The sequence below is a fragment of the Silene latifolia genome, chromosome Y (assembly GCF_048544455.1).
Source record: "Silene latifolia isolate original U9 population chromosome Y, ASM4854445v1, whole genome shotgun sequence".
Lineage (NCBI taxonomy): Eukaryota > Viridiplantae > Streptophyta > Magnoliopsida > Caryophyllales > Caryophyllaceae > Silene > Silene latifolia.
In genome coordinates this window covers 29,998,215-30,003,840 of record NC_133538.1, presented here as the reverse complement: position 1 = coordinate 30,003,840, position 5,626 = coordinate 29,998,215, and the positions used below count along the sequence as shown (strand labels likewise).

The 5,626-nt window shown below is 32.3% G+C and overlaps 1 long non-coding RNA gene across 1 annotated transcript; it reads right to left on the bottom strand.

Annotated features, from left to right (window-relative positions):
* Positions 1 to 4,482: 4,482 nt before the first annotated feature.
* On the bottom strand, positions 4,483 to 5,400 carry LOC141631875 (uncharacterized). Its single transcript, XR_012537716.1, has 2 exons — positions 5,229 to 5,400; positions 4,483 to 5,079 (listed from the first exon to the last, which is right to left on the bottom strand). It is a non-coding gene; the product is annotated as an uncharacterized LOC141631875 (long non-coding RNA).
* Between the last annotated feature and the right edge of the window lie 226 nt (positions 5,401 to 5,626).

Below are 5,626 nucleotides of genomic sequence, written 5' to 3'. Positions count from 1 at the left end.
TGAGAGATGTGACGGTATGAAAATACAGTCATGTTGATGCCTAATATGACTAAGCAGTTAGTCGGAGTTATTGACTAATAATTAGTCAAACGCGATGTTTAGATATTTTATTTAATACGGATTAAATAATAATGGCTAAGGCGAATTAAACAGTTAATTCGTAAATTAAATATAAACGATTATATTTGATTAATGTATATTGAATAAATTAATTATACAATATTGTCATTATCAGACATGTATTATTATATCGACTAATTCATGTTTTAGACGATATTTTAATAACCGATAACCGATGACGATATATGATAAAATCCCGTCATATACATTTTAGCAATTACGAGTCGGACCACGAGTTAAATGAGGAGAAAGTGGAAAGCCCACTCCCTCCTCTTGAGACCCGCGGACCGAGGCAAACAAAAGGAGAGGCTCTCTCTCCTTTTGATAAAAAAAAGCATTTTCATTTTACAGAAAATTAGGTTTTGGAGGCATTCTCTCTGAAACCTAGATCTCACATCGAAAAACTTCACATAAACTCTCTCAATATTGCAAGGCAATTAGAGAGTACTTTCTAGCACAAGGGGCATAGTCTCAGACGGTCTTTGGTGCAACGATTAGGAGGAAATCTACTTTGATTTCTGTTCTTAGGCCGAATTCTCAAGGACCCGAGGTTGATTCTTTATTCCTTATCATTTCTCTTGTATTTATGTTTTATGACGATAATCACATGTTAAAGATACGTTATAGTCCTAAAATTTAAGGGTATTATACGGATATTACCCCACAAGTATAATTTATATCAATAACATAAATTTCCTTAGGAATTTTACCTTTTGGAACGATGATTCCTTCCCTTATATTTCGCAAATATACGGGACAATTCCTAAGCCAATGTCCCATGCCATAGCAATAATGGAACTCATCATTAACTTGCTTGAAGTTTTTGACTTTCTTTCCCTTCTTCTTGAACTTTTTGCCCTTTGAAGCAAGAACTTGATTGCTTGAGCTCCCACTAGTTTTGGCATCTTTATCTTCCAGAGACAAAGACCCTATAGATTGTATGAGGTAGTCTTCCTGAGACGGGCTCACACGAAATCTAGTAGTAGTAGTAGGTGGTCTAGTAGAAGTGATGAAGTTAAGGTTTCCATCCGAACCTATCCCAAAATGAAGTTCTCTAGTAGTGTCGAAATCATTGTTGCAGCAAACGTTGTCAAAAACATTGTGGCATGACTCAATAGTTATTGGTGCGGTAGTGTTTGGTGGATTCATTGTAATGAACTACAAATATGGAGGAAAGGAAATATTAACATTTGTCTTTTTGAATCATACTCGTAAAATAAGTTTAAACAAGTTTTATTGCATTTATCTAGTGACCTCTACCCAACTTAGATAAATGATTCCAAGACCCAAATTCATATCGACTTAGGCACGGTAGGGCCGATTCATCCCTTATCAATACAACTCGGTGGATTAACGTTAATCGATTCTACTTTTAGAACTCTTGGTCGATAAAATTACTCTAATGTTTATCTATAGCCCGGAACACATGCGACTACGGTCACGAATACTTCCGTTGAGCTCAATCCAAATTTCGAATAAATGTGTCCATGATCCAAATCCACATCAACTTGGGCACGGTAGGGCCGATTCATCCCTTATCAACATGAATTCGGTGGATAGACATTTATCACCCACTTCCCCTACGTAACAAGTTTTGAACCTCGGTAGGGCCGAGTGCACTCCCTCGCGAAATAGGTTTTCATGGTTTCTACTATTTGGTAAGGCTATGTCTCAATTGATTATTTTAGCGAGAGGTCATGTCAATTTATTATCTATCACGTTTTAAATGAACTAAAGCGGTGAACTACGATAATTCTAATTGACACGTTCGATAAACTCGATTAAAAGATGATGCATGTTTTAGTTATGGCGATTTAGCTATGCATGCGACATATAAATAAAATGCAAAGCATAAAATTAAATCCTAGTATGGCCTTCCTAAAATAGAAAATCTAATTAACTATTACATATTCGGAAACCAACTCCATTGGTCCCTTGAACTTCGGTTATGACACGCATCTCGAGGTAACACCATCTTTATGTATCGTCTTCTTGAGTGACACCGTCTTCAAATAACTCTGGAATAAAAAAAATTACATAAGAAATTACATAATTTCCTATTATACAATTGTAATTAAAATAAAATAAAATAAATCTATTAAATTACAAAACGGTGATACGAGATCACAATAAATTACAAACGAATCGATATTCCCAAACATTTCGGGTAATACCAATTAAAAAACTAAGGCCATACTAAGTAAAAATTACATAAATCAAAAATTACATAAAGTAAAATTATGATAATCATAAATAAAATGCAGCATTATAAAATGTATGAACATGCCCAATTTTATGCTAAATCGCCTTTAAGGAGCCAATATCGTATTTACACGGTTTTTACGGATTTTCGTGATTCAACGTTTTATAATCACAAAAATTACATCAATTCATATTTATGCACAAGTTAATTACCCTAACCTCTTAGGACTCAAAATTCGTCTTCACTAATTATTTGACTATAATTTACTCATATTTCTTAATCTTGTTCATTAATGGACTTAAAATTACAATAAAATGCTATAAACTTCAAATAAATCACAAAAATCCAAATAAATTCAAAATTCAAAATTTAAACTTATGAACATTCTGGAAAAATACCATGACACTCATAATGTTCAAAAACTTAGGTTAAAATTTCTTAAAATTATCGGAAAAACTATGTTGCGGTTTATCAGATTTAACAATAAAATCATAAAAACATAAGAAAAATTATATTCATCAACTTTTCAATTTTAGATCTGAAAAAGATAATAAAATGCAATATGTGACGTTTTTCCTTAGTCATGGAGTATGTTATAACAATTTTTTACTAATTAAGTCACTATTTATGGTATTTTTCATCAAAAATCCATAAATCATGCATATAGACTTCAATATAGCCTATTACTTTACACACATCTTGTAAAATTGCATGTGAAAATATACTAAATTTCCATGACCAGATTCAAAATTTATCTCATATTAACCTATTTTTCATTTAAATTCGATTTTTATCATGAAAACTCCAAATGTCGAGCATAAGAACTCCAAAAATTATGAAAATTTACAGGTCATCTCAAAATAATATATGTGATAATATATTCAAAAATCACTGGAAAATACGAAGTTTAGCTAATTTTTGTCCGAAAATGACATTTTAATCATAAAATCATATTTTTAATGCCATTGTTATATAAGATTAACAATAAAATCCATAAATTAACCAAAATATCCTAAAAACATTTTAGGACCAGAAACTTTAACATGCATAAATTATTTCGTGATATATCATAATAACACAAATTTACAAGTTTTATATGTTAATCGTATAACTCGGAAAAACTATAACCGATTTGCATGCAAACAACCAAGGCTCTGATACCGCTTGTTGGAAATATAGATCTCTATACTCAACATATTCATATATGTTATAATTTTAATTTAGTCATAAAATTAAAAGGTGATCTTATGCATGCAAACAATAATATAAATAAAGAAGAAATCATCATCTCACATTGATATTTCGGCTTATATGGGCACAAGAGAGTTCTCCTACTCTCTTGTTCTTGAGCTTTCCTTAGTGGATGAACAAGGATTCAAGAAGAGAATCCCTCCCAAAAGTATAATACCCAAGATAACAACTTAATAAAATTAATATTATTATTACTAGAATAATACTAATTTTGTATAAAAATTGACCCAAAAATATTATTTGGTCTCTCTATTATTTCGGTCAAGACACTACAAGGCTAAGACTCGTTAGCTACTGCATATTCCGTAGCTAATCAATGTTTTTCGGTAGCTAATTGCATTTGCTACAACATTTGCTACTGTTATGAAGTAGTAGCTAAAACCCTCGTCGCTAAATTAGCTACCTAATTAGCGACTGGCTTAGCGACTAACTTACCTGTAGCTAATTTGGAGACCACTTTTGAGACTAATGTCCGTGTATCTAAATCTGCTACCAAAGACGTAGTGTAGCAATTTTTGTGACCATTTTTGAGACTAACTTATCTGTAGCTAAATGAGCTACCCAAAATTTACTGTAGCTATTTTAGATACAAAACTATTTGTAGTTATTTTTGCGTCAAATTAACCTGTAGCTAAATCAGCTACGCACAATAAACTGTAGCTATTTTAGAGACATAATGTTTTGTAGCTATTTTTGCGTCCAATTAATTAGTAGATAATTCAGCTACCCAAAAGTGAACAGTAGCTGTTTTAGAGCATGAATTCTTTGTAGCCATTTTAGCGCCAAATAATTTAGTAGCAAAATGGAGACACATTTTGACACGGATGTGCATTTGTAGCAGATTACTATTGATTTTTAAGAAGCTTGGTTAGCATTAATGCACATATCTAACTTGTAACAACTAATAAACGATCAAACCAATTTTTATTACCGTCTCAAAATCCAAAAACAATGTGTCTTTTACCAAATAAAAATCCAAAAACAAACACCTCGTTTGACAATCCAAAAAACAAACATGTGTTCAGTATCACAACACTTCTAAAATCTGGTTGAAAAGTTATCAAATATCTAAATGAGAAGGGAAGACACTATTAACCATGAGCCGAAAAGTCTGAAGTGTTGGTACAGAAGTCACTACAATGTAATGCCTCTGACATACGCGCCATATCCTTTTTCATATCTAAAAGAGTCATTTGAAATGCTTGCTTTTCTTTTTCACTAGTCTCCTTATGCTTCTTCAATTCTTCTTGTGTAGACTTGAGTTCATCTTGTGTAGTCTTAAGTTCTTGCTTTGTAGTTTCGAGTTGTTCTTCTAGTTGTACGACAATACTTGAAGGAGGCAATTTCTTACCCCTTTTTTTCAAGTTAGGAAGTGGGTAATACAATTGAGACAGGCTACCCATTCCATATACACTGCCATCCTTGTTGATGCCACCAGCAGCTTCTAAATATGCATTGTTATCTTCCTTGCTACCTCGTTTTCCAGCCTTTTTCTTATACTCTTCCTGCAATAAAGCCAAAGTTAGAGTACATAAGTAGCTTTAAACACCAAGGTGAATGCAAAAAAGAAACCATGTTACAAAGAGTACCAAAAATACATCTATACTATAAACATTTATGAACATAAAATTCAGGATTATAATAGATAACTTACCCAAACATTTTTTGCTTTATCGTCCACCCAATCTCAATCTTCTTTCATATGAGTTTTGCGAAACCAGTCAGCCGGTGTAAGAATCTCTTTGTGGGTATCGTACTTTTTACAACATATTAAAAAGTTATATAAGTATAAATTGGTAAACCATCAAATACATATAAACTAGTGTATCCATTAAAATAGGTACTTACGTGACGACGTGCCAACTCTCGACTTGAAACAGATCCTTGGATATGAGCAATACCTTTGTTAGGTCCCTTTTTATTTTTAGATGCTTGAGCGGACCTCTTCTTGAATTCCCTTGTATGTCTTATTTTTTTGATACCCTTTCTAAGCTCTTTGCTCATCCATTTAGGGCATTTTTTTCTTTTCATTGCCTTAGATACCATGTCCCT